Source organism: Chiloscyllium punctatum, chromosome 34 (assembly GCF_047496795.1).
Source record: "Chiloscyllium punctatum isolate Juve2018m chromosome 34, sChiPun1.3, whole genome shotgun sequence".
NCBI lineage: Eukaryota > Metazoa > Chordata > Chondrichthyes > Orectolobiformes > Hemiscylliidae > Chiloscyllium > Chiloscyllium punctatum.
The window spans coordinates 31,037,510-31,065,375 of NC_092772.1; the positions used below are offsets into that span (position 1 = coordinate 31,037,510).

Here is a 27,866-nt window from a genome sequence, read left to right on the forward strand (position 1 = left end):
ACCTAACACGATGGACAATTTAGCATGGCCAATTCACCTGACCTGCACATCTTTGGACTGTGGGAGGAAACTGGAACACCTGGAGGAAACTCACGCAGACACAGGGAGAAGGTGCAAACTCTACACAGGCAGACAGTCACCGAACGCTAGAATCAAACCTGGGTCCCTGGCACCATCGCTCATCACTGAGCCACCGTGCTGCCCCAAATTGCAGAATTACACAAAGAGAGAGTGTTTGAGGTGCTGGGAGGACTGTAGGGAGTGGACGAGCAAACAGAGATGTGGAGTGCTGCTGTGGCTTGAAAAAGGTCTGGAGGTATTCATATCGGTAAGGAGGTCGGTAGGGTTGGGAGAAGGTTACTGTGGTCGTGTGGTGCGATAGGCCAGGAGGCAGGAGTGTGATCGGACCTGCAGAAGGTTACAGTGATATCATGTTTTCTTGGGGCTTGAGGAAAGTACACAGGTAGGTATTTTGCTTCAGGCTGGAGGATTTTACAGAGACGGGGTTACTGTAAGTATTGTGCAAAACTATAGAAATGGGAATTATTGTACTGAGTGCAGGATGAGATTACTGAGATTGGGCATGTTATCGACATTGGAGCAATTTACATACAGGGAGAGTTGTCAGCATCGGAGTAGGTTTCAAATATACAGCGGGAATATGGGAGTGGTGGAGGTTACAGAAATAGGAAAACTTCTGGGAATTACAAGCATTCACGATATTGGCACAAACAAGTTAGACCGAAAGGCATGTTTCCTTGCTGTATGACTCTATCACATGACAAGAGACAGCGTGAGGAGGGAAGATAGAACAGAAAGATCCCAGGTTTCAATACCATCTCCTTGAGGGAGGCCTGCTTTCCCCTCTGTTGAACTGATCCTCACTAAGACAGCACAGGCCTGAATTGATAACTGTCAACTTACTGTATTGCAGCAGAGATGTAAATTAACAAGACGGTGGGGTTTGAGCCTGGGACCATCATGCTCTGTGTTTACCCTTCAACACTGTATCTGTGTCATGTCTTCTCGACCAAGGTTCGATCCCTTAAATCCACTCTGCTCTGTTCACTGTGAGTTATCTTGCCTCGCTGCAGGATTTACTGAAGGCTCCAGCTCTCACTCTCCATCTCTCTGGCTGACCAACCATCTTCAGTGTGGTGATGGACGAGACAGGAATTGGGAATTCTGTTGAGTCAAAAGCATCCTGAGTATCTACAGGAGATAGAGAAACAGACAGAATGGGAAATTAGACTGATGCAGTGAGGGTTACACATGGAAAATGGCACTAAGTCCCACAGAGATCTGGAAAATCCCTGTCTCCATCCCTGGTCTGTGTTGCCTCATCTCCCCGGAGTGGAGAATTCTGTTGGCTTAGGATCTGGAGTAGCTGCAAAAGGTGCAGTCACTGGCATCAATTAGACCCTCACAGTGACAGATACCACATGGAGAGAGACTGTGTGATATCACCAGAGTGCAGGAAGGTATCAGGATCAAACCACGGTCAGGAAGAAGGTGCACTGGGATCAGTACTCAGGGATGAGGGAGCTATCAGTAGACCAGGCAATGACCTCGTGTTACTCTCACTAGACTGTTCATCCAGAATTTAATGCCGACCAGATTTCCTTTCCTAATTTAATGCCAGAGTCAGGGATACACATCTAACTGCTTAATAATACCCTTTCAGTAAGCAAATCTGTTATAGGCTGCCAGTCTGGCCTACATATGAATCCAGACCCAGCGCAATGGGATCGACGCTGAAATGCCCACTGTAATGATCTGGCAAGTCACTCAGCCTTAAGGCTGGTCAGGGTGGGCATGCGATGCTGGCCAGCCAGAGACAGCAACATCCCATGAGTGAATTAAAATCAACACTGCTGGGAGCAGTGTCCTGGCCAATCATGTCAGTAGGTTTATGGACAGGGCTTTAAACTGACAGAGAGGATGCAGGGACAGGCTTCAGGTGAAAGGAGCTTTCCAAATCCAAAGAGAAAATGTGAAGCCTCAGAACAGCATGGGAATGTGGCTGAAGACAAGCAGAAAGGAACAGGAAGGGACAGAGTTTAACTAAAACTGTACATCAATGAATTGTTTTGTGACAGGACATTGTGGGGAAGAGGAAATTATAATGTTGTTTTGATTTGGAATGGACAAAGTATCTACATTAAGGTAATAGCCTTGTGACACAGAGATAAATGAGACTTAGTCACCAGACAGACGTGATTACAGGGTGAACAAAAGGTGGAACATAAATATTCAACAGTAAACAACCTTACAGGATCTCAGGCAGAATGGAAAAGCAAGATGGGAACCCTGACACTAATGGATAACAAAGGCATTACAGAGAAAGCACTTGGTCTCAGATTATGCAGCTGAATCAGCCTGAATGCAAATTCTGGGTGCTATGTCAAAAACACAAGCAGGAAAACAGTTTTTAAACTGGTAAAAACAATGACTGCAGATGCTGGAAACCAGATTCTGGATTAGTGGTGCTGGAAGAGCACAGCAGTTCAGGCAGCATCCAAGTAGCTTCGAAATCGACGTTTTGGGCAAAAGCCCTTCATCAGGAATAAAGGCAGTGAGACTGAAGCTTGGAGAGATAAGCTAGAGGAAGGTGGGGGTGTGGAGAGAATAGCATAGAGCACAATGGGTGAGTGGGGGAGAGGATGAAGGTGATAGGTCAGGGAGGAGAGGGTGGAGTGGATAGGTGGAAAAGGAGTTAGGCAGGTAGGACAAGTCCGGACAAGACAAGGGGACAGTGCTGAGCTGGAAGTTTGAAACTAGGATGAGGTGGGAGAAGGGGAAATGAGGAAGCTGTTTAAGTCCACATTGATGCCCTGGGGTTGAAGTGTTCCGAGGCGGAAGATGAGGCGTTCTTCCTCCAGGCGTCTGGTGGTGAGGGAGCGGCGGTGAAGGAGGCCCAGGACCTCCATGTCCTCGGCAGAGTGGGGCGGCGAGTTGAAATGTTGGGCCACGGGGCGGTGTGATTGAGAGGTGTGGGTGTCTCGGAGATGCTGCCTTGCAGTGTTTTATTGCTCATCCCTGCATTAAACAGGAATTCATTAGAAATTGTAGCAAAGGTGGTGTGATAATTTTTGAAGACTTCAATCTTTGTCTAATCTGGGACAGACACATTGGCAAGAGTAATATTATCCGAGATCCTCCTTGAATGATTTTGTCAGTGTTTCTTTGAATAACACATTGTGCAAATAGCTAGGGATGTAACCATCTCAGATAGACTATTGGGTGATGAAGCTGAGTGAATGAGTAATATCACACCGAGATCCTCCAAGAAATTATAACGGAATTCAAAGAGATTATGACATTTTAAAGTGACCATAAAGCACACCCGAGCATCAGTAACAAAGCCCATTATATGATTTTGAGAGAGAACTGACCAAAGTAAACAGGGGAAACAGACTGAAATGTCAGTCTGTAAATGAACAGTGGAAACCATTTAGAGCCAGAGAGACCTAGAGACGTACAGCACATAAACGGACCCTTCGGTCCAACTCGGCCACGCCGACCAGATATCCTTTCCTAATCTCGTCCCATCTGCCAGCACTTGGCCCATATCCCAATAAACCGGTTTTATTCATATACCAATCCAGATGCTTTTTGAATGCTGCAATTATACCAGCCTCCACCACTTCCTCTGGCAGTACATTCCACACATAACCACACTCTGCGTGAAAAGGTTGCCCCTTAGGTCCCTTTTAAATCTTTCATCTCTCACCCTAAACCTACGCCCTCCATTTCTGGTCTCCACCACCCCAGGGAAAAGACCTTGTCTGTTTATCCTATCCATGTTCCTCATGATTTTATAAACCTCAGGAATGTCACCCCTTAGCCTCTGACGCTCCAGGGAAAACAGTCTCAGTCGTTTCAGCCTCTCCCGATCGCTCAAATCCTCCAATCCTGGCAACATCCTTGTAAAACTTTTCTAAACACTTTCAAGTTTCACAACATCCTTCCAATAGGAAAAAGATCAGAACTGCATGCAATATCCCAAAAGTGCCCTAACCAGTGTGCTGTACAGCTGCAACATGACCTCCGAACTCCTATAATCAATGCTCTGACCAATAAAGGAAAGCATACCAACACCTTCTTCACTATCCACTTACCTAGATAACACTCACGGGGGCATGGGCGTGGACATGGATTGGACGGTGGGTGTGGCGGGCGGGGGGGGCGGTGTTGAACGGGTTTGGGGATGGGCTGAGGGTGATGTCGGACGTGTCTGGGAGGTGGGGGCAGGTGGCGGGTGGATGGTGGTGTCAGATGGTTTTGGGGGCAGGATTCGCTGTTGGGTCAGTGTGGGGGGGCGACGTTGAGAGTCAGGTGGGGGCGGTGTTGGATGGGTTTGGAGGCGAGCGGGGTGTGTTTTTGGGGGTTTGGCAGAGTGTGGGGGCTCACTCATGGCTTGCTGCTGCCTAGTCACATGAACAGGGAGCAGACTGGACTGAAAACACCGAGCCCCAGAGGAAAGGTATTGAATCGATTAACCAAATAATCAATTATCTGAACGGAACAGTGTCCGCCCATCTTGTTCAGACAATCGGGGTTCCTCTGTAAACCATCTGGACTATACCCTAGTGTCGTGTGAGTTTTACCTTCACCCAATCAACCCCTGCTCGATCCTGCTGAATGGTCCCAATATTGGCCCAGTTCCAGTTTAAGACCTAAATCTGTCAACCTGTCTGATCTTTTTCCACAACTATGTTAAAACAAAGACAGTTGTGGTGACTGGACGCAATGTGCTCTCCGACTGATACTTCAGTCACTTGCCTGACCTGGTTGTCTGAGGAGAGGTCCAGTTTTGCACCCGCCTGAGTAGCATAGAGCCCTCTACGTCTTGGTTTAGGAAACTTTCTTGGACACATTTTACAAATGCCACACAGTGCGGGCCTTTTACCCTCTGGGTGACCCAATCAATCCAGGGACAGTTAAAATCTCCATCCAATACTACTCTATTATTTTCATAGGTACCTGCAAACTCACTACACATTTACTCCTCTCGTCCCCGCTGGCTATTTGAGGGTCTAGAACACGATCCCAGCAGACTGACCATCCCCTCTTTGTTTATAAGTTTTAAATTTATGCCCTCATTTGATGACTGCATAACAGAATTGTCTTGATGCACAGTTGTTATGTCCTTCCTAATCAAAAGGACAACTCCCCTTCCTCACTTCCTTGTCCTTCTATCACGCCTGTAGTTTCTGTATCCTGGAACACTGAGCTGCCAGTCCTGCCCTTCTCTCAGCCATGTTTCGGTTATGGCTATAATACCCCAGTCCCCAGAGCTAATCCATGCTCTGAGCTCGTCTGCCTTACCAGTCAGGCCTCGTGTGTTGAAATAAATGCCCTTTAAAACCAGATGTCTTTTCCCTCCCTCGACTGTGCCCCTGGATATCCTGAATAGGTAACTTGCTCTTGAATGCTGATGTATTTCCCCTGACTTTTCGATGGTCCCTCTCTCACTCAGAGTCTCAACTCCCTGCCAAACTAGTTTAAATCCTCCTGGATAACACTAGCAAATCTCCTCCCTGGGATACTTGTGCCCCTTTGCTTCAAGTGCAAACCATCCCCTTTGCACAGGTCCCCTCTACCCCAGAAGAGATCCCAATGACCCAAGAACTGAAAACCCTGCCCACTATACCAGCTCCTCAGCCACACATCCATCCGGCCTACCTTTCTATTTCTATCCTCACTGGCACTTGGCACTGGGAGTAATCTGAAGATCATTAAGGTCAATATCCTGCTTTTTTAACTTCTCACCTGACTCCCTGTACTCATTTCACAGGACCCCATCCCTTTGTCTACCTCTGTCATGTGGACCAATGTTCACAATGACCTCTGGATGTTCACCCTCCCCCTTCATAATGTTCAATAACGACTCAGAGACATCCTTGACCCTGGTACCTGGGAGGCAGCACACCATCCTGTGGTCTCTTCTGGAGCCACACAGTCTCCTGTCTGTCCCCCTCACAACTGAGCCTCCTATCAGTATCACGATCATTACAGAGGATCTGGCAAACAGAGACAGGGAGGAACTCCCTGCAGTTGGGTCCATGTTAGGAAAGTGGAGTATTTTAAAGTGATGCAGTGAGACCGCAGGGCCAGTGTGCTCCTTGAAGAGTGAATAATAAAGGCAGCAAGTCCAGGGAATACTGATCAAGTGATATCGTGAGTTTGATAAAGAAAATACAGTGCAATAAAATCAGGTGAAGCCCTTCACAAGTATAGAGAGTGCAAGGGGATTGTGGAAAATGAGGGACAAACAATGGTCATGAAATATATTTGGCAGATACAATTGTGGAAAAGCCACAGGTAATTTATCAGCATCGTGAGAGTCAGAGGATTCCCAGCGAAAGAGGGAGGCCTGTGAGAAACCAAAGGGACAATAGAGCCAGAGGAAGCAGGTGAGGTCTTCAATGAATACTTCCCATCTGTATTCACACAGGAGAAAGACATTATTGCCGGGGATTTCATTTGGGATGCTGAGGTTCCAGAATATGTTAAGATCAATAAGGAGGAGGTATTAAATGTTTTCACAGGCATAAAGGTGGAGAAATCCCCAGTGCCCAGGGAAATGTATCCCAGGCTGCTATGTCATTCAGAAAAGGACATCTGCCCATCCGCACGTGGTCTGCACGACATAGCCACAGCAAAATATTTGCCTCCCAATTACCATCTTCAAAGGCCAAGCAAGTGACTCAGTTCAAGGGCAGCTAGGACTGGGCAAGAAAGGCTGGTCAGCCAGAGACACCCACATCCCAGACCTGATTTAATACATAATCCATTAGGATGGTCCCACTGGAACCATGCTGGGAGCAGTGTCCTGGCCGATCATGTCAGTAGGTTTATGGACAGGGCTTTAAACTGAGAGGGAGGATGCTGGGACAGGGTTCAAGTGAAAGGAACTTTCCAAATCCAAAGAGAAAAGGTGAAGCAATGGAACAGCATGGGGATGTGGCTGAAGGCAATCAGAAAGGAACAGGAAGGGACAGAGTTTAACTAAAATTGTACATCAGCAAAAAGATTTGTGACAGAAAATTGTGGGAAAGAGTAAGTTATGTTTTTTTAATGGACAACATCACTGTAATAAGGTCGATGGATTTGTGACACAGAGATAAAAGAGATTTAGACACCAGGGAGACATGGATACAGGGTGAACAAAAATATTCAATGGTTCACAATCTTGCGGAAACTCAGGAAAAATGGGTAACACTAAAAAATAATGGATAACAAAGGCATTACAGAGAAAGCATTTGGCTGCAGATCATGAAGTAGTGTCAGTCTGAATGTAATTACTACTTGCCAAGGACACAAGCAGCAGAGCAGTTTTAGCCACTGAACAGTATGCCATTGCTCATCATTGCATTACACAGGGACTCGTTGCAATTTTTTTAACAAAAGCATTTTGATAATTTTGGAAAACTTCAATACTTGTATAGTCTGTGACAATCACACGGTCAACATTGATATTGGAAGAGGAGTTCGGTTAATTTTTTTTCAGTGTTTCTTTGAAAAACACATTGTGCAACTGTTAAGGGACATAACTATCGCAGAGCGACCGTGTAATGAAACTTAGTGAATGAGTAATGTCACCGGGAGTGATCCTTCGGGAAATTGTGATAAAGTGCAGTTTATAGAAATATAAAGTTTTAAAGTGATTTAAAGAAAGGACAAGCTACAACTAGAAACAAAAATAGCCAATTACATGTGTGTGAGAGGAGAACTGACCAAGGTAAACAGGCTAAACAGACTGGAACATGTGTCTGTAAATGGACAGTGGAAAACATTTGAAGGAACAGTGTAAAACACTCAACAGAAGGACATTCGATTGAAACAGTAAAAACCTCAGCAAGAAATCCCCACTGGTCCCGCACACAGGACAAAAGGGACCATACTAGATTATGAGGCTGAGAAGATCCCCAAAAAGTACTTGAAATCCTGAAGTGAGAGAGTGTTTTAGGAGTAAATGTTAAATAGATTGCAAAGGGTATGCTAGAAGGAGGAGGGCAGTGGGAAGGGGAGCCATGGTCAGGGTTTATTGACACAATGGGAACAGGGAGAGGTGAAGGTGCTGGAGGTGGTGAGAGTGTTACAGAGAGGGGTCAGGGTCTGAACGGTGTTACAAAGCCAAGATGGATTGCTGCAGCTGGATGTGTTTCCAGAGGTAGGGAGGGATATATGGATTTTTATTTATTCATTCCTGGGATGTGGGTGTCACTGCCTGGGCTAACATTCTTTGACCCAACTGCTAATTACCCAGAGGGTAGCTCAGAGTCAGCCATATTGCTGTGGGTCTGGAGTCAAATGTTGGCCAGACCAGGTTAGAATATTTGATGCCCTTCCTCAAAGGAAGTAAGTGACTTGAGGAGTTCTTCCCACTGATCAACAATGTTTTAATGGTGGCCCCACCAATGCCTTCTACAGATACAACATGACATCCCAACTCTTACTCTTAATGCTCTCCCCAATGAAGGTAACCACCTCAAACGCCTGCTTCACCAGCCTGTCTACCTGTGACACCACATTCAAAGAACTGTCTACCTGGGTCACTGGATCTCTGACTAAAAACATTACCCAGGGCCTGAACATTAACTGTACAAGTCCCACCCTGGTTTGTTTCACCAAAATGGAACACCCCACCTTTATCTAATTAAACTCCATCTGCTATTCTTCAGCCCACTATCCCAGCAGTACTGTCCATCCTGTTGTATCATAGATAACCTTCTCCACTGTCCAGTTTACCACCAATTTCAGTGTCACCCAAACACCTTACTTAGCAGGAAACCAATATTCCCAACCAAACCATTTATCCAAATGACAAACAACAGTGGGCCCACTCCACCGCTGGTCACATGTCTCCAGTCAGAAAAACAACAGGTCTCCCATCACCCTCTGTCTACAACCATCAAGGAAATTTTGTATCCAGTTCACTAGCTCCTCCTGAATGCCATATCCTTTTTCACTGATCTGAGCTTATTACCCAGTTTACCAGACAGAATACAGAACGCAGAACAGTTCAGCCCATGACCCTTCGGCCATGATGCTATGCCAACCTTTTATCCGACTGTAAAATCAAACTAGCCTACATACCCTTCATTTTACTACTATTCATGTGTCTGTTCAAGAGTCTATTAGATGTCCCGAATGTGTCTAATTTTACTAGAACCATTGACAGTCCATCCAATCACCTACCATCTCGATCCTCTTATCCATCTTCCAATCACCTTAAAATTATGCCGCCTTGTAACAGCCATTTATGCCATAGGAGAAAAAGTTTCTCACTATTCCCTCTCTCTGTGTGATTCTCATCATCTTGTTCACCTCTACCCAGGTCGCCCCACCTCCTTCCTCTCTCCCATGAGAAAAGCCTTATCTCCCTCAAACTTTCTCCATAAGATATGCCCTCCATTCCAGGCAGCATCCTGGTATATCTCCAGTGTACGCTCTCTAAAACTTGCACACCCTTCCTGTAAAGATGGGATGAGAACTGAACACAATATTCCAAGTGTGGTCTCACCAGGTCGCTATAAAGATGCAGTAAAACCTCACGGCTCTTGAAATCAATCCCCTTGCTAAGAAAGGCCAACACAACATATGACTTTTTAGCAACCCTATCAATGTGCGTGGCGATTTTGAGGGATCTATGGACATGGACGCCATGATCTCTCTGTTCCTCCACAATGCCAAGTATTTTGCCTTTTAACGCTGTATTCTATATTCAGGTTTGACCTTCCAGAATGAATCACTTCACACTTTTCCAGATTGAACTCCATTTGCCACTTCCAGCCCAGCTCGGCGTCCTGTCAATGTCCCATTACAACCTACAACAGCCCTCCACATTACCCACCATTCCACCAACCTTCATGTTATTGGCAAACTTACTAACCCACTCTCCAACATCCACATCCAAGTCATTTACAAAATCCACAAAGAGCAGAGTCCCAGAGCTGATTGTTACAGAACCCCACTGGTCACTGAGCTCCAGGCTCAATACTGTCCATCTGCCGCCATACTCTGTCTTCTCTGGTCCATCCAATCCTGTATCCAGACAGACAGATTTCCCTGTATCCCAATCATCCTTCTTTTCTGAATGAGCCATCAACGTATTCTGTCATATCCTCAAAGAATTCAATAAGGTTTGTGAGGCATGACCTGACCCCTTACAAACCCATACTGACTGTCACTAAATTAACTATGGTTTTCCAAGTAGTCATAATTCCTTTCTTTAGAGTCCTCGCCAATAATCTGCACCACACAAACATCAGACCAAATCTGTAATTTCCAGAATTCTACCTCCGTAATATGGTCCAGACGCTACAAATCTTCTCTCCTCTGCCATGTTCCCCAGAAGGGCACTGGAGGGTGGTGGGGATTACAGAGATAGAGAGGAATATCAGGACAGGAGGATTTTGCAGACAGTAGGAGGTTTCAGTAATTGTGAGGTTTCATGGTGATGAAGGCATTTGAGGAGGGAGGGAGGGAGGATTGTAGGGAAATGAGAGGTTTCACAGTTTAGGTGTTTTGTTAGAGCTGCAAGTGGTTACTGAGTTGGGGAGGTTTAAGCACTGGTGGATATTACATGAACATGTGGTTTTGGTTGCAATGGCAGGAAGAGGATGCAGGAAGCTGGAGAGTATGGGGTCTGAACGAGGTTACACAAATGGGAAGAGTTGTCAGGAGTGGAGGTGTTTACAGAGACAGCAATGGTCTGATCTGGAGCAGAGGACCCAGATTGGGAGGGATGTGGGGACTGGAGGTGGTTTCACAGGGAGGGAGGACCATAGAGCCACAGGAGGTTACAGAAATGTGGAGAGCTGTAGGGCTGACAGGGGTTCATGGAGATGGGAATGTTGGGAGGGATAGAGAAGTTTATAGGGATAAGGATGTTTGTAGGACAGGGCTGGATTACACAGACAGGGACTGTTTTAGTGAGCTGAGCAGATTACAGAGATAAAGAGGTTTGTATCATCTGGTGAAACAAACAGGGATATGGAGGGTCATCGTGACTGAAGATGTTTATAGAGATAGGAAGGCTTAGGTTCTCGGGGTTATTTAGACATGGAGGCTGTGGAATCTGGATTCTTTTTTGAGAGATTGGGTAGCAAGTTTGGTTGGAGACATTTTCACAGATAAGGGAGCATAGCACAAATAGAAGGAAGTTCCTGCAGTATGGAGGGTTTGAGTGGAGAGTGATGTTTACACAGATGGGGGTAAGAGCTGGAGAAGGTTATGGAGATGAGTAAATGTTTGGAGATACAGGAGGAGCTTACATTGACAGGGTGGGTGATAGTGACGGGAGGATGTTACATTGTTCATGAGTCTTGTAGGAACAAGATCAGGAGAGGCACAGGCATTGGAGTGGGATCTACAGATCGGGAGTGTTGCAGGGACCTAAGAAGATAACACAGATAGAGATGGTGGTAGGGTCTCCACAGACTGATGGCGTTTTAGGGACTGGAAGAGGTTATGTAAGAGCTGCAGGAGCTTATGGAGAGTTGAAGAGTTGGAGCAGTTCACAGAGGAAGGGTTCTCCCACAGGAGTAGGTCACAGATAGTGAGGGTTGTGTGGCCGCAGAAAGTTAAAGAGAGGGGAGTTTTCGGGACTGGTAGATAGTAGACTGACAGGGACAGTTGAAGAGACTGTAGCAAAAATGCATGGAGAAGGTTACACAGATAGGGAGGTGAGTAGGGACTGAAGGTGAATACACAGGCATGGAGGGTTGTATTGTTAGACGGAGCTGAGAGGGATAGGGACTGGTGTACGGATTTACACAGATTGGGAAGGTTGTGTTGTTGGAGAAGGTTACACTGATACAGACAGTGTTAAAGAGTGTTGAATGGACTACAGAGGAGCTCAGAGAGAATGTATTATGGGGAGTGGAGGAGATTACAGACACAGAGATGGCTGTCGATTTGAACAGACCTTCTACAGATCCTCAGTGCTGTAAGGCTGAAGGGAGGTTACAATAATAAGGGTTACCTACACTTAATGACTTTTTTGATATAGAAAAAGTCTCAGAACGGGACTGTCAAAAGGAAGTACAGACAGTCCAGATGAGTTGACAGAGATATAAATGTTTTTGGGGCTTTCAGGATGGGACAGTGATTGGGAGTGATGTAACAAATGGCAATATTTATAGAGAAGGTTCTAAAAGCAGGAGGAGGTGACAGTCATATCGATCGTGGTAAGGACTGGAGAAGCTGACATTGCCAAGGAGTGTTTTAGAAACTGTTGGAGATTACACATATAAGGAGAGTATTGGGGATGAGGCAAGGTTCAAGAGACAGGGATGGTTGACAGGACTGGACAATAACCTGAATAGAATCTCCACAGTGTGGAAACAGGCCATTCGGCCCAACAAGTCCACACCAACCCCTCTAAAGAGCATCCTAACCAGACCCATCCCTCTACCTGTCCAATAAACCCTGCATCCCTCATGGTGAACTCACCTAAACCACACTTGCCTGAATACTACAGTCAATTTATGACGGCCCATCCACGTATCGTGCAAATGTTGGACTGTGGCAGGAAACCAGAGCACCTGGAAGCAACCCACACAGTCTGGGGGAGAACATGCAAAGTCCACGCAGACAGTCGGCCAAGGCTGGTATTGAAGCCAGATTCCAGTCACAGTGAGGCTGATTATACAGAGCACTCCAGAGATTGGACAATTTCACAAAGTTCACAAGGGTTTATTAGAACAGGAGGAAAATATATAAAGGAACATTAGAAGCTTACATAGATGGTGTCCATGAGAGGGACTGGAGGAGGTTAACGCAATAGGGAGGGTTGTGCATTCTCTCGACAATTAGAGGTAGGGACGGTTGGGGAGACTGGATGAAGTTAGTCATACTCAGAGTTGTACACACTCTGAGTAATGGCAGATGGAGTTTGCTTCTGATCACTGTGAGGTAATGCACTGTGGGAAGTCTCATAAGTGAAGGATGTACATCATGAAGGGTAGGACCTCCTGGAGAACTGAGTAACACCGGGACCTTGGTGGGCAAGTCCCTGGATGTCTGAAGGTGTCAGCACAGGTTGACAGGGTGGGGAAGGCACCTGAACTGGGAGCAGGAGGGGGACCCACATCCTGATGGGGCGAATTGTTAGAGCTGCTTGAGAGGATATAAACTAATCTGGCAGGGTGTTGGACCGTAAACAGTCATAAGGCCAGAAAGAAGATTGAGGTTGGTGCACAATTTAAAGACAGCAATTTCAGCAGAAAAGGCAGGCAAGAACATAGCAGGAAATGGGGGAGGGGGAACTGATGATTAAACTGCATTTATTTCATTGCAAGGGGCCTGACAGCTAAGGAAGATGAACTCAGGGCATGGATTGGAACATGGGACTGGGAGATTATCGTTATTACAGAAACACAGCTGAGGGACAGACAGGACTGACAGTTCATTGTTTCAAGGTGGAGATGCAACAGGAAGCATCGAAGGGGAGGCAGGAGAGGACGCGTGGTGGTGGGTTTTCATTGCATGAATCATTACATCAGTACCTAGAGAGGATATTCCTGTGGGATTACGCAGTGACACTATGTTAGTGGAACTGAGAAATAAGAATGGGTCATCACTCTGACACGATTGTCCTACTGACCCCGAATAATCAGTGGCAGACTGAGGAACAAACATATCAGGAGATCTCAAATATCAATCATAATAATAGGGCTGTTATGGTTGGGGTTTTTAAACTTTCCAATCCTAGACTGAGACTGCCAGTGTTCAGTGTTTGCAAGGGAGGAATTTGGTAATTGTCTTCCAGAAAACTCCCAATCAATATGTAAATGGCCTGAAAAGAGAAAGGGGCAAAACCTGACCTCCCCTTGGGAAACAGGTCGGGAAAGGGACTGAGGTGTGAGTGGGAAAGCATTTTGCCAAAGTGACTCAAGTCTATTAGTTTGAAAATAGCGATGGAAAAGGACAGGGCTGGTCCACAGGTTCAAGTTATAAAATGGGGCCAGACTAATCTTGATAATATTAGCCAGGAACTCTCAAAGGGTGACGAGGGAGTCTATTTGCAGGGAAAGGGAAGTCGGGCAAGTGAGAATATTTTAAAAGTGAGATATGCTGAGCGATCAGCGCCAGCATGTTCCTGTTTGTGTGCAGGTCAATGCTGACAGCATTCGGAAACACTGGCTGTCTATTGAGGGTCTGGTCAAGGAAAAGGGGGCAACATGTCAGGTACAGCCAGATGGATCAAGGGAATCCCTGAGGATCACAGGGACTTTAGGAATACACTTTGGATAGAAATCAGGAATGCAGAAATGGTACATGAAATAGCCTCAGCAGAGAATGAGAAGGAGAATCCAAAAGTGATTGTATAAATAGATTAAGAATAAAAGAGTAACTTTAGACAAAATAGTGTCCATTATAAATCAATGAGACCATTGGTGTGTGGAACCGCAGGATATGGCATGCCTGACTATTGCTCAGTCCATTGAGTGGAGGATTTGGGATGTCATGTTGAGATTGTGCAGACATTTATGAGGCATCTTCTGCACTCCTCTGTCGAGTTCTGGTCGCCCAGTTATAGGGAGGATATTATTAAGCTGCAGGGGGTTCAGCAGAGATTTACCAGGACATTGTTGGATATGGAAGGCTTGATTTCTGAAAAATGGCTGGATAGGCTGAGTCTTTTTTCACTGAAGCCTGGAGTTTGAGATGTGATGTTGTAAAAGTTTATTTTTTAAAAATGAGGTATAGATCGAGTTGTCTTTTCCGTAGGATGGGGGAGTCTCAACAGGAGGGACCACATTTTTCAGGTCAGAATAGAGAGATGTTCAAAAAAAAAGACATGGGGGCAAATTGTTACACAGAGGGTGTTTTGATTGTGGAATGAACTTCCTGAGGAAGGGTGGACGTGGTTACAATTACAACGTTTAAAAGACAGAGATACTAAACAAATATTTTGCATCAGTTTTTACTGTGGAAAAGGATATGGAAGATAAAGAATGTAGGGAAATAGATGGTGACACCTTGCAAAATGTCCATATTACAAAGGAGCAAGTGCTGGATGTCTTGAAATGCATCAGGGTGGATAAATTCCCAGGACCTCATCATGTGTACCCTCGAACCCTGTGGGAGGCTAGAGAAGTGATTACTGGGCCTTTTGTTGAGATATTTTTATCATCGATAATCACAGGTGAGATGCCGGAAAACTGGAGGTCGGCTAACGTGGTGCCACTGTTTAAGAAGGGTGGTAAGGACAAGCCAGAGAATTATAGAGCAGTGAGCCTGACGTCGGTTGTGGGCAAGTTGTTGGAGGGAATCCTGAGCGACAGGATGTACATGTATTTGGAAAGGCAAAGACTGATTAGAGATAGAGATTTATGCGTGGGCGATCATGTCTCACAAACTTGATTGAGTTTTTTGAAGAAGTATCAAAGAGGATTGAAGAGGGCTGAGCGGTAGATGTGATCTATATGGACTTCAGTAAGGCATTCGACAAGGTTCCCCATGGGAGACTGATTAGCAAGATTCGATCTCACAGAATACAGGGAGGATTGGTATTTGGATACAGAACTGGCTCAAAGGTAGAAGGCAGAGGGTGGTGATGGAGGTTTGCTTATCAGACTGGGGGTCTGTGACCAGTGGAGTGCCACAAGGATTGGACCTAAGAATGGTGAATAGCCAAGGATAAGGGAGTCCAAAACTCGAGAGTACAAACGGGACATGAGAGAGCAAAGATTTAAAGAGGGAGCTGACGGGCAACATTATCCACAGAGGATGGTGCACAGACAGGACGGACTGCCAGGGGAACAGGGGAGAAACAAGAACAATGACAACATGGAAAAGACATTTGGGCAGGTACATGGAGGGGAGAAGGTTTGAAGAGATAAGGGCCAAACGCAGGCAAATGAGACTCATTCATTATAGGAAACATGGAGAGCATTGATGAGTTGTACCACAGGTTCTGTTTCCGTGCTGTATCACTCTGTATCCAGTTAAAGAAGATTACAGTACTGAAATAAAGCATGTTGTAGACACTGAAGCAATTTACAGCAATAAGGATGGTAGTCTGGAATGCAGTACATCTCAAATATGTGGAGGACTATCGGGAAGGGAGGTAGTTACAGGGACAGGAACTATTATAGGAGTTAAAACTTACTGAAGACACTGGTGCACAAACCATGCCATAGGCACAAAGTTGCAGAGTCGTTAGTCTTTGCACAGTGATGGAGGGAGAACACAGAACAGAAAGATCCCAGGCAGCATTCCCAACCTCTCATCGGAGGCCTATTCTCCCCTTTGTTGTCCTGATGCTCACTAAGACAGCGCAGGCCTGGATTGATAACTATGAACTCGCCATGCTGTCTCAGTGCAACGTAAATTAAAGTAGAGGTGGTGATTGAGTCTGGGGTGTGTCTGTACTGTACTGTGCTCCCCATTCAGCACTGTATCTATATCATGTCCTGTTAGCTGATATATGGAGCCATCTCATTGCTCCCTGCTCTGTGCACTCTGATTGATCTTACCTCACTGCAGGATTTATTGAAGACTCCACATCTCCCTGCCCTTTGTCTCTCTGGCTGACCAACCATCTTCAATGAGGTGATGGACGAGACCCCCAGCAATTGGGAGGTCTACTGAGTCAGGAACTTCCTAAATACCTACAGGATACAGAGAAATAGACAGAATAGAAAATTAGACTGATGCAGTGAGGGTTACACATGGAGAATGGAAATGAGCCCCACAGATATCTGGAAAATCCCACTCCATCCCTGGGTTGTGCTGTTGCACTTCTCTGGAGTGGAGTATTCTGTTGGCTCAGGATCTGGAATAATTGGAAGAGCGGGAGGAGCTGACAGAGGCAGCAATTAGACCCACACAGTGAGGGATACCACATGGAGAGAGACTGAGTGATATCACCAGAGTGCTGCAAGACTACAGGATCACACAATCATGTTGGAAGAATGGGTTTAGCTTCATGTATCAGTGCTCAGGGATGAGCAACCAGTGAGCAGGCGAAGTGATGGCTGAGTGTTATTATTGCTAGAGTATGTATCCAAAACCTCAGCTAATGTTCAGGGGAAGAAGGTTTGAATCCCACCATCAGAAATGGAGGAGTTTGAAATTAATAATTTTAAAAATAGGAATTGACAATCCATAAATAAATATGAAACCGTTGCTGATGTACAAATAAAAAACAAATACTTGTCCTTTAGATAAGGACATCTGCTCATCCTCACTAGGTCGACACGACTTCCCCACAGCAAAGTGTTTGACTCTCAATTACCCTCTGAAATGGCCGAGCAAGTTACTTAGCTCGAAGGCAGCTAGGGCTGGGCAAGAAAGGCTGGTCAGCCAGAGACACCCACATCCCATACCTGATTTAATAAATAATCCATGAGGATGGTCCCACTGGAACTGTACCGGAACCAGTGTCCTGGCCAATCATGTCGATAGGTTTGTGGGACAGGGTTTTAAACTGACAAAGAGGATGCTGGCACAGGGTTCAGGAGAAACGAGCTTTCCAAATGCAAAGAGAAAAGGTGAAGTATGGGATCAGCATGGGAATGTGACTGAAGGCAAGCAGGAAGGAACAGGATGGGACAGAGTGTAACTACATCAGGGAATAGGTCTGTGACAGGAAATTGTAGGAAAGAATAAATTATGTTTTTTTGGAATGGATAATGTCTCTTCAACAAGGTAGATTGATTTGTGACAAAGAGATAAAAGAGGTTTAGACACCAGAGAGACGTGGTTACAGGGCGAACAAAAGGTGGGCATAAATATTCAATGGTTCACCACCTTGTGCAAACTCAGGCAAAATGGGTAACACTAACAATAATGGATAACAAAGGGCATTACAGAGAAAGCATTTGGTCTCAGATCATGAAGTAGAGTCAGTCTGAATGTAAATTCTGGCTACTACTTGCCAAGGACACAAGCAGTAGAACAGTTTTTAGGCCACCGAACTACATTCCATTGCTCATCACTGCATTAAACAGGAACTCATTGGAATTTTTTTTAACAAAGGCATTGTGATAATTTTGGGGAACTTCAATATTCACATAATCTGGCACAGTCATACTGACAACAGTGATGTTGGAAGAGGAGTTCAGAAAATTTTTTTTTCGGTGTTTTTTTTTGAATAACAAATTGTGCAACTGGCTTGGGACATAACAATCTCAGAGCGACCGTTGTGTGATGAAACTTAGTGAATGAGTAATGTCACCTGGAGAGATCCTCGGGGAAATTGTGATAAAGTGCAGTTTAAAGAAATATAAAGTTTTAAAGTGAACCACAGAAAGTATAAGCTACAACTCAAAATAAAAACAGCCAATTACATGTGTTTGAGATGAGAACTGACCATGGCAAAGAGGCGAAACAGACTGAAATATGTGCCTGTAAATGAACAGTTTGAAGGAACAGTGTAAATCACTCAACAAAAGAACATTCCATTGAAACAGACAAAATCTCAGCAAGAAATTCCCACCAGACCCTCACTCAGGACAAGATGGATCATATTAGATTATGAGGCTGAGAAGATCACCAAAAAGTACTGAAAATCCTGAAGTGAGAGAGTGTTTTAGGAGTAAATGTTAATGGATTGCAATGGGTCTGCTCGCAGGAGGAGGGCTGTGGGAAGAGGAATCAGTGTAAGGGTTTAATGTCACAAAAGGAACAGGGAGGGGTGAAGGTGCTGGAGGTGGTGAGAGTGTTACAGAGAGTGGTAAGGGCTGAACGGTGTTACAAAGCCAGTCTGAATTGCTGCAGCTGGAGGTGTTCGCAGAGATAGTGAGGGACATATGTATTTTTATTTATTCATTCATGGGATGTGGGTCTCACTGCTAATTACACAGAGGACAGTTCAGAGTCAGCCATGTTGTAGTGGGTCAGGAGTCACATGTTAGCCAGGCCAAGTTAGAATGTCAGATGTTCTACACAAAAGGAGGTGAGTGAACCAGATGAGTTCTTCCCACTGATCAACAATGCTTTTATGGTGACCTGACCAATGTCTTGTACAGATACAACATGACGTGCCAACTCCTACTCTCAATGCTCTGCCCAGTGAAGGAAACCATCCCAAACGCCTTCTTCACCAGCCTGTCTATCTGTGACACTACTTTTAAAGAACTGTGTACCTGGGTCACTGGGTCACTGATCGACAACACGACCCAGGGCTCTAACATTAACTGGACAAGTCCCACCCTGGTTTGTTTCACCAAAATGGCACACTTCACATTTATCTAATTAAACTCCATCTGCTATTCTTCAGCCCACTATCTCAGCAGTACTGTTCATCCTGTTGTATCACAGATAACCTTCATCATTGTCCAGTTTACCACCAATTTCAGTGTCACCCAAAAAACTTATTTAACTTACTTAACAATACTCCCATCCAAACCATTTATCCAAATGACAAACAACAGGGGACCCACTCCACCGCTGGTCACATGCCTCCAGTCAGAAAAACAACATGTCTCCCACCACCCTCAGTCTCCTAACATCAAGCCCAATTTTCTGTCCGGTTGACTAGCTCCTCCTGAATGCCATAACCTTTTACACTGATCTGAGCTTATTACCCAGTTTACCATACCCTTCGGCTATGATGATATGCCAATCTTTTATCCGACAGTAAGTTTAAAAAAAAGTGGCAGATAGAGTTTAATTCAGATAAATGCGAGGTGCCGCATTTTGGGAAAGCACCTCTTAGCAGGACTTACACATTTAATGGTAAGGTCCTAGGGAGTGTTGCTGAACCAAGAGACCTTGAGGTTCAGGTTCATAGCACCTTGAAAGTGGAGTCGCAGGTAGATAGGATAATGAAGAAGGTGTTTGGTATGCTTTCGTTTATTGGTCTGAGTGTTGAATACAGGAGTTGGGAGGTCATGTTGAGACTGTACAGCACATTGGTTAGGCCACTGTTGTAATATTGCGTGCAATTTTGGTCTCCTTACTATTGGAAAGATGTTGGGAAACATGAAAGTGTTCAGAAAAGATTTCCAAGTATGTTGCCAGGGTTGGAGGATTTGAGCTATAGGGAGAGGCTGAACTGGCTGGGGCTTTTTTCATTGGAGTGTCGGAGGCTGAGGGGTGACCTTATAGAGCTTTACAAAATTATGAAGGGCATGGATAGGGTAAATAGACAAAGTATTTTCCCTGGGGTTGGGAAGTCCATAGGTTTAGGATAAGAGGTGAAAGATATAAAAGAGACCTAAGGGGCAACTTTTTCACACAGAAGGTGGTACGTGTATGGAATGAGCTGCCAGAAGAAGTGGTGGAGGCTGGTACAATTGCAACATTTAAGAGGTATTTGGATGGGTATATGAATAGGAAGGTTTTGGAGAGATTAGGACGAGGTGCTGGCAGGTGGGACTAGATTGGGTTGGGATATGTGGTCGGCATGGACGGGTTGGACTGAAGTGTCTGTTCCCATGTTGTACATCTCTATGACTCTAACTTCCATTCCCTTCATTTTATTATCATCCATGTGCCTATCCAGAAGTATATTAAATGTCCCTAATGCATCTAATTTTACTGCCAACGCTGGCAGTGCATTCCACATACACCACTCTATATGTAACAAACCTACCTCAGAGATCTCCCCTTAACCATCTGCTAATCACCAGAAAATTATACCCCCTTGTAATAGCTATTTATGTCAGGGTAAAAAATCTCTCTCTATTGACCCTATCTATGACTCTCATCACCTTGTTCACCTCTGCCATATCACCCCTCACCCTTCTTCACTCCAATGAGAAAAGCCTTAGCTCCCTCAACCTTTCTTCATAAGACATGCTCTCCAGTACAGGCAGCATCCTGGTAAATCTCCTCTTTACCTTCTCTAAAGCTTCCACATCCTTCCTGTAATGAGGGGACCAGAACTGAACACAATATTCCAAATGGGGTCTAACCAGGGCTCTATCGAGCTGCAACACTGATTGGCAACTTTGAGGGATCTATGAATCTGTTCGTTCACACTGCCAAGGATCCTACCATTAACCAGGAATTCTGCATTCAACTTCAAGCTTTTAAAATGAATGACTTCACACTTTTCCAGATTGAACTCCATCTGCTACTTCTCAGCATCTTGTGAATGTCCCTTTGCAACCTACAACAGCCCCCCACACTATCAACCACTCCACCTACCTTTGTGTCATTGGGAAACTTACTAACCAACTCTTCCACTCACACATCCAACTTATTCATAAAATCACAAAGAGCAGAGGTCCTGTAACCACTCCCTGCAGAAAACCACTGGGCACTGAGCTCCAGGATGAATGGTTTCTATCATCGCTCTCTGTCTTCTGTGGGCCAGTAATTCTGTATCCAGAAAGACAGGTTTCCCTGTACCCCATGCCTCTGTATTTTCTGAATGAGCCATAAAGGTGTTTCGTCACATTCTCAAAAGATTCAATAAGACTTGTAAGGCATGACCTGCCCCTTACAAAACCATGCTGACTGTCTCTGATCAAACTATGGTTTCACAAGGAATAATAAATCCTGTCTCCCAGAGTCCTCTCCAATAATTGCACACCACAGACATAAGACTGACAGGTGTGCAATTCCCAGGATCATCCCTATTCCCTTTTCTGAACAAGGGAATAATATTTTCCTGCCTCCAATCATCTGGTCCGACTCCAGTGGACAGTGAGGGTGCAAAGGTCATCACCCAGGTGCGCAGGAATCCATTCCCTCACTTTGTATGGTAACTTTGGACGCATCCATCCATTACAAAATTCTCAGCACATCCTCCTTCTTAACATCCACCTGTTCACGTACATCAGCCTGTTTCAGGCTGTCCTCACAAATGACAAGGTCCCTCTCAGCAGTGAATACTGAGGCATAGTATTCATTAAGGACCTTGCCTACCTCCTGTGACTCCAGGTACAAGTTCCTTCCACTATCCCTGACCGGCCCTATCCTCACTCTGGCCTTGCTCTTGTTGCTCCCATTAAGTGGAGAATACATTACGGTTTTCCTTCATCCTTCCCAACAATGCTTTTTCACGTCCTCTTCTCGTTGCCCTAAGTCCATTCCATGGTTCCTTCCTGGTACCTTCAGAGAATCCCTACTGTGTGGAAATGGGCCATTTGGCCCAACACCTCCATACCAACCCTCCAAACAGTAAACAACCCAGCCCCATTCCCCACCCTATTACTCTCCATTTGCCTTGACCTATGCACCACACCTACATATCCGTGAACACTATGGGTAATTTAGCATGGCTGAGTCACATAATCTGCACATCTTTGGACTGTGGTGGGAAACCAGAGCACCTGGAGGAAAAACCACGCAGACATGGGAAGAATGTGCAAACTCCCCACAGACTGTCGCCTGAGGCTGGAATCGAAATGGAGTCCGTGGCGCTATGAGGTTGCAGTGCTAACCACAGAGACATCGTGCCACTCAATGCAACTCTCTGGAGCCCTGTCTGATCCTTGCTTCCTCAACCTTAAGTAAACTTCCTCCTTCCTCTTGACGAGATGCTAAAGTCCATGTGGACAACTTTGACTGCTCTGCCTTCATCTATCTTTGGCCACCTCCTTGAAGAGTCAATCCGGTTTGTGAAACATGGTTTTCCACTCACAAAGCCATGCTGACCATCTCGAATCAGCTATTGCCTTTGTAAATGTAAGGAGCTCCTTTCTCTCAGAATCTCATCCAACAACTTCCCCATCACTGGGCTGTCATTTCCTGGCTTTTCCCTGCAGTCCTTCAGTGATGGAACAGCGTTAGCCAACCTCCAGTCTTCCAGTGCCTCACTGTGTCTGTTGATAGTATAAGTATCTCTGTTAGAGACACTGAAATCTCTTCTCTAGCTTCCATTAATATTCTAGGATTGACCCAATGAACTACTGAGGATTGATCTACCTTTATTTGTTTTAAGATTCCAGCACTTTCTCTTCTCTGGTGAGGATTCTTTCCAAGACATCACTATTTATTTCCCCAAGTTCCCGAGCTTCCCTGTCTTTCTCCACAGTAAATGCTAACAACACTATTTTGTCTAATATCTCACCCACCTCCTGACAGTTAAGGTGCCCTATTCTCTACCAAGTTACTCTTTAGCCTTTAGTGAAACTTGTGTGAAGGTTTCTGAAAATTCAAATAAACAATATCCTCGGTACAGCCGCTCCTACACCGTATCTATTCTGCCATTGATATTCACACCAATAAAAATAAAATCCAACAGGTTAAAACACATTCTCTTTTTATTAAAAGTGTTTCTAAGGGTCCAGTTATTGTTCACTGAGATATACTTTCAAACATATTTCAGCTCCCGACCTACTATCAGGTTAACACGATTTGGTTTCAGACTGGCAGCAGAAAGGGTTATGGGAGTTCATGTTTATCAATCTGACAAAGGTAGCTTACAGGTTCAACAGGTAATAGATGTTTTGGAAATAAGGAGGGTCGTGGGGACTGAAGGACATTATGGAGATAGGGAGCGATGTGCGGACTCAACGAGATTATGGACGTAGAGAGTGCAGTGGTGACTGAAGAACATTATGGAGATAGGGAGTGACGTGGGGCCTGAAAGGGGCCAAAGAGATCTGCAGGGCTGTTGGGCCTGAAGGAGGTTGCACAGATCAGGAGGATCATGGGGATTGAAGGAGGTTACTCTGAACAGGAGGGTCGTTGGGTCAGGATGAGATGATGGAGATAGGGAGGGTCGTGGGGCCTTTTGGAGATTATGGAGTTAGGCAGGTTTGTGGGGAATGATTCGGTGATATGGATAGGAAGAGTCGTGGGGACTGAAGGAGTTTATCGAGATAGGGAGGGCTGTGGGGACTGAAGGAGGTTATATAGATAGTAAGTTTATAGAGAAGCACAGGAAAGAAGACCGGGTATCGGCCATTTGACCAGAGTCGGTCCCACCATTCAATATGATCGCAACTGATCATTTAACCCAGGACAATATTCCTGCTTTCACACCTTACTCTGATATTATAGTGACTACTGGCATTTAGTGATACAGGGGGCTGTAGTAACTGGGACAGGGGTGTCGGGGGTGTCTTACAGAGATAGGGAGGGTTGTGGAAGCTAGGACAGGTGACAGATACAGGGCGGGTTTTAGGAATGGGAGGACTTTACAGGGATTTGGAGGAATGCAGGGATGGGACGTGATAACAACCACAGGGAGGATTTGGGAGTTTGATCTGAGACGGGTACAGCTGAAAACAGAAGTGAGTCAAACATTCAGGACAGGTAGGGACAAGGTAGGACTAATAAATTAAGCTGCATTTATTTCAATGCAAGGGGTCTAACAGGTAAGGCAGATGAACTCAGGGCATGGTTAGGAACATGGGACTGGGATCTCATAGCATTTACAGAAACATGGCTCAGGGATGGGCAGGACTGGCAGCTTAATGTTCCACGTTACAAATGCTACAGGAAGGATAGAAAGGGAGGCAAGAGAGGAGGGGAGTGGCATTTTTGATAAGGGATAGCATTACAGCTGTGCTGAGGGAGGATATTCCCAGAAATACAACCAGGGAAGTTATTTGGGTGGAACTGAGAAATAAGAAAGGGATGATCAGTTTATTAGGATTGTATTACAGACCCCCCAATAGTCAAAAGGAAATTGTCAAACAAACTTGTAAGGAGATCTCAGCTATCTGTAAGAATAATAGGGTAGGTATGGTAGGGGATTTTCACTTTCCAAACATCGACTGGGACTGCCATAGAGTTAAAGGTTTAGATGAAGAGGAATTTCTTAAGTGTGTACAAGACAATTTTCTGATTCAGTATGTGGATGTACCTACTCGAGAAGGTGCAAAACTTGACCTACTCTTCAGAAATAAGGCAGGGCAGGTGACTGAGGTGTCAGTGGGGGAGCACTTTGGGGACAGCGACCATAATTCTATTTGTTTTAAAATAATGATGGAAAAGGATAGACAAGATCTAAATTTGATGTTCTAAATTGGAGAAAGGCCAATTTTGACGGTATTAAACAAGATCTTTTGAAAGCTGATTGGAGGCAGATGTTCGCAGCGAAAGGGACAGCTGGAAAATGAGAAGACTTCAGAAATGAGATAACAAGAGTCCAGAGAAAGTATATTCCTGTCAGGGTGAAAGGGAAGGCTGGTAATTATTGGGAATTCTGGATGACTAAAGAAATTGAGTGTTTGGTTCAGAAAAAGCAGGAAGCATATGTCAGGTATAGACAGGATAGATCGAGTGAATCCTTAGAAGAGTATAAAGGAAGTAGGAATATACTTAAGAGGGAAATCAGGAGGGCAAAACGTGGACATGAGATAGGTCTGACAAATAGAATTAAGAAGAATGCAAAGGGATTTTACAAATATATTAAGGAAAAAAGGGTAACTAGGGAGAGAATAGGGCCCCACAAAGATCAGTAAGGCGGCCTTTGTGTGGAGCCGCAGAAAATGGGGGAGATACTAAATGAATATTTTGAAATGCATATGGAAGATATAGACTGTAGGGAAATCGATGGTGACATCTTGCAAAACATCCAGATATACAGAGAAGGAAGTGCTGGATGTCTTGAAATGGTAAAAAGTGAATAAACCCCCAGGAACTGATCAGGTGTACCCAGGAACTCTGAAGGAAGCTAGAGAACTGATTACTGGGCCTCTTGCTGAGAAATTTGTATCATCAATAATCACAGGTGAGGTGCCAGAAGACTGGAGGTTGGCAAACGTGGTGCCACTGTTTAAGAAGGTGGTAAAGTCAAGCCAGGGAATGATAGAGCGGTGAGCCTGAACTCAGTGGGGGGCAAGTTGTTGGAGGGAATCCTGAGGGACAAAATGCACATGTATTTGGAAAGGCAAGGACTGATTAGGAATAGTCGACATGGCTTTGTGCGTGGGAAATCATGTCTCATAAACTTGATTGAGTTTTTTGAAGAAGTAACAAAGAATATTGAGGAGAGCAGATGATAGATGTGATCTATATGGACTTCAGTGAGGCATTCGACAAGGTTCCCCATGGGAGGCTGATTAGCAAGGTGAGAACTCATGGAATACAGGGAAAAGTAGCCATTTGGATACAGAACTGGCTCAAAGGGAGAAGACAGAGAGTGGTGGTGGAGGGTTGTTTTTCAGACTGGAGGCCTGTGACCAGTGGAGTGCCACAAGGATCGGTGCTGCGCCCTCTACTTTTTGTTATTTACATTAATGACTTGGATGCGAGCATAAGAGGTACAGTTAATAAGTTTACAGATGACACCAAAATTGGAGGTGTAGTGGACAGTGAAGAGGGTTACAACAGGATCTGGACCAGATGGGCCAATGTGCTAACTGGCAGATGGAGTTTATTTGAGATAAATGCGATGTGCGGCATTTTGGGAATGCAAGTCTTAGCAGGACTTTACCACGTAATGGTAAAGTCCTAGGGAGTATTGCTGACCAAAGAGACCTTGGAGTGCAAGTGCATAGCTCCTTGAAAGTAGAGTCGCAGGTAGATAGGATAGTGAAGGCGGAATTTGGTATGCTTTCCTTTATTGGTCAGAGTATTAAGTACAGGAGATGGGAGGTCATGTTGTGGCTGTACAGCACATTGGTTTGGCCACTGTTGGAATATTGTATGCAATTCTGGTCTCCTTCCTATTGGAAAGATGTTGTGAAACTTGAAAGGGTTCAGAAAAGATTTACAAGGATGTTGCCAGGGTTGGAGGATCTGAGCTGACCAGGCTGGGGTGGTTTTCCCTGGAGCGTCGGAGGCTGAGGGGTGACCTTACAAAGGTTTACAAAATTATGAGGGGCATGGATAGGATAGGATAAATAGACAAAGTCTTTTCCCTGGGGTCAGGGAGTCCAGAACTAGAGGGCACAGGTTTAGGGTGAGAGGGGAAAGATATAAAAGAGACCTAAGGGGCAACATTTTCACGCAGAGGATGGTACGTGTATGGAACGAGCTGCCAGAGGATGTGGTGGAGGATGGTACAATTGCAACATTTAAGAGGCATTTGGATGGGTATATGAATGGGAAGGGTTTGGAGGGATATGGGCCGGGTGCTGGCAGGTGGGACGAGATTGGGTTGGGATATCTGGTCGGCATGGACGGGTTGGACTGAAGGGTCTGTTTCCATACTGTACACGTCTATGACTCTATCACTCATAGAGGTTATAAAAATAAACTGTGTGGTCGCGTCTGGAGGTGACTAAAGCTATAAAGGTTTGTAGTTACCGAAGGAAATTACATCAATCGGGACCAGCAGAGTTTACAGAGACTGAGTGCATTTTAGAGACAGGAAGAGTTCATAGTCATCATAAGAAATGCAGAAACTAATTTATGAGAGAAGCAGGGTCACTCTGCACTGTGCCCAGAGACAAGGAGGAGTCTCACAGCTGGAGGAGGTTACTAAGGTACAGAGCTTTTTTGTTGTTGTGACGGGGAAGGTCACAGAGATCATGAAGATAGTAGGAGTTCAAAAAAGTCACAAAGGCAGGGAGGTGTTTCAGGTCTGGAAAGGACTACACTGACCAGGATGGCTTAAGGAACTGAAGAGTTGTTTTTCTTCAGTTAAGGAGAGATGTGACAGAACCCGGGATTAAAGGCAAAGGCAGAAACTTGGAGAGTTTTACTGATATGAGGAGTTTACAGGGATAGGTAGGATTGTAGGGGTTGATAGAGATAGGGGAAGTGGTATCAATGAAACAGACAATGGAGAAACTGACAGACGTAGGGAGGGTTCTGTGGAACAGATGAATTTACAGACAAGATGGTGATAATGAAGCCTGAGAATTTTCTCATGTTCCTTGCCCAGCATTGTTCCAACATCATCCCCTCAGGGTCTGAATTAAAGTCCACTAACTCCTCCCTGAGCTGTTTACTGTGAGTGATCTTACCGGCTGCAGGATTTACTGAAGGCTCCAGATCTCCCTCTCCATCTCTCTCTGGCTGACCAACTGTCTTCAATATGGTGATGGACG

The 27,866-nt window shown here is 45.1% G+C and overlaps 1 long non-coding RNA gene across 1 annotated transcript; it reads right to left on the reverse strand.

Moving 5' to 3' along the window:
- Positions 1 to 1,047: 1,047 nt before the first annotated feature.
- LOC140459001 (uncharacterized) lies at positions 1,048 to 27,866 on the reverse strand. The gene is made up of 3 exons (XR_011953810.1): positions 27,783 to 27,866; positions 16,497 to 16,631; positions 1,048 to 1,212 (listed from the first exon to the last, which is right to left on the reverse strand). It is a non-coding gene; the product is annotated as an uncharacterized lncRNA (long non-coding RNA).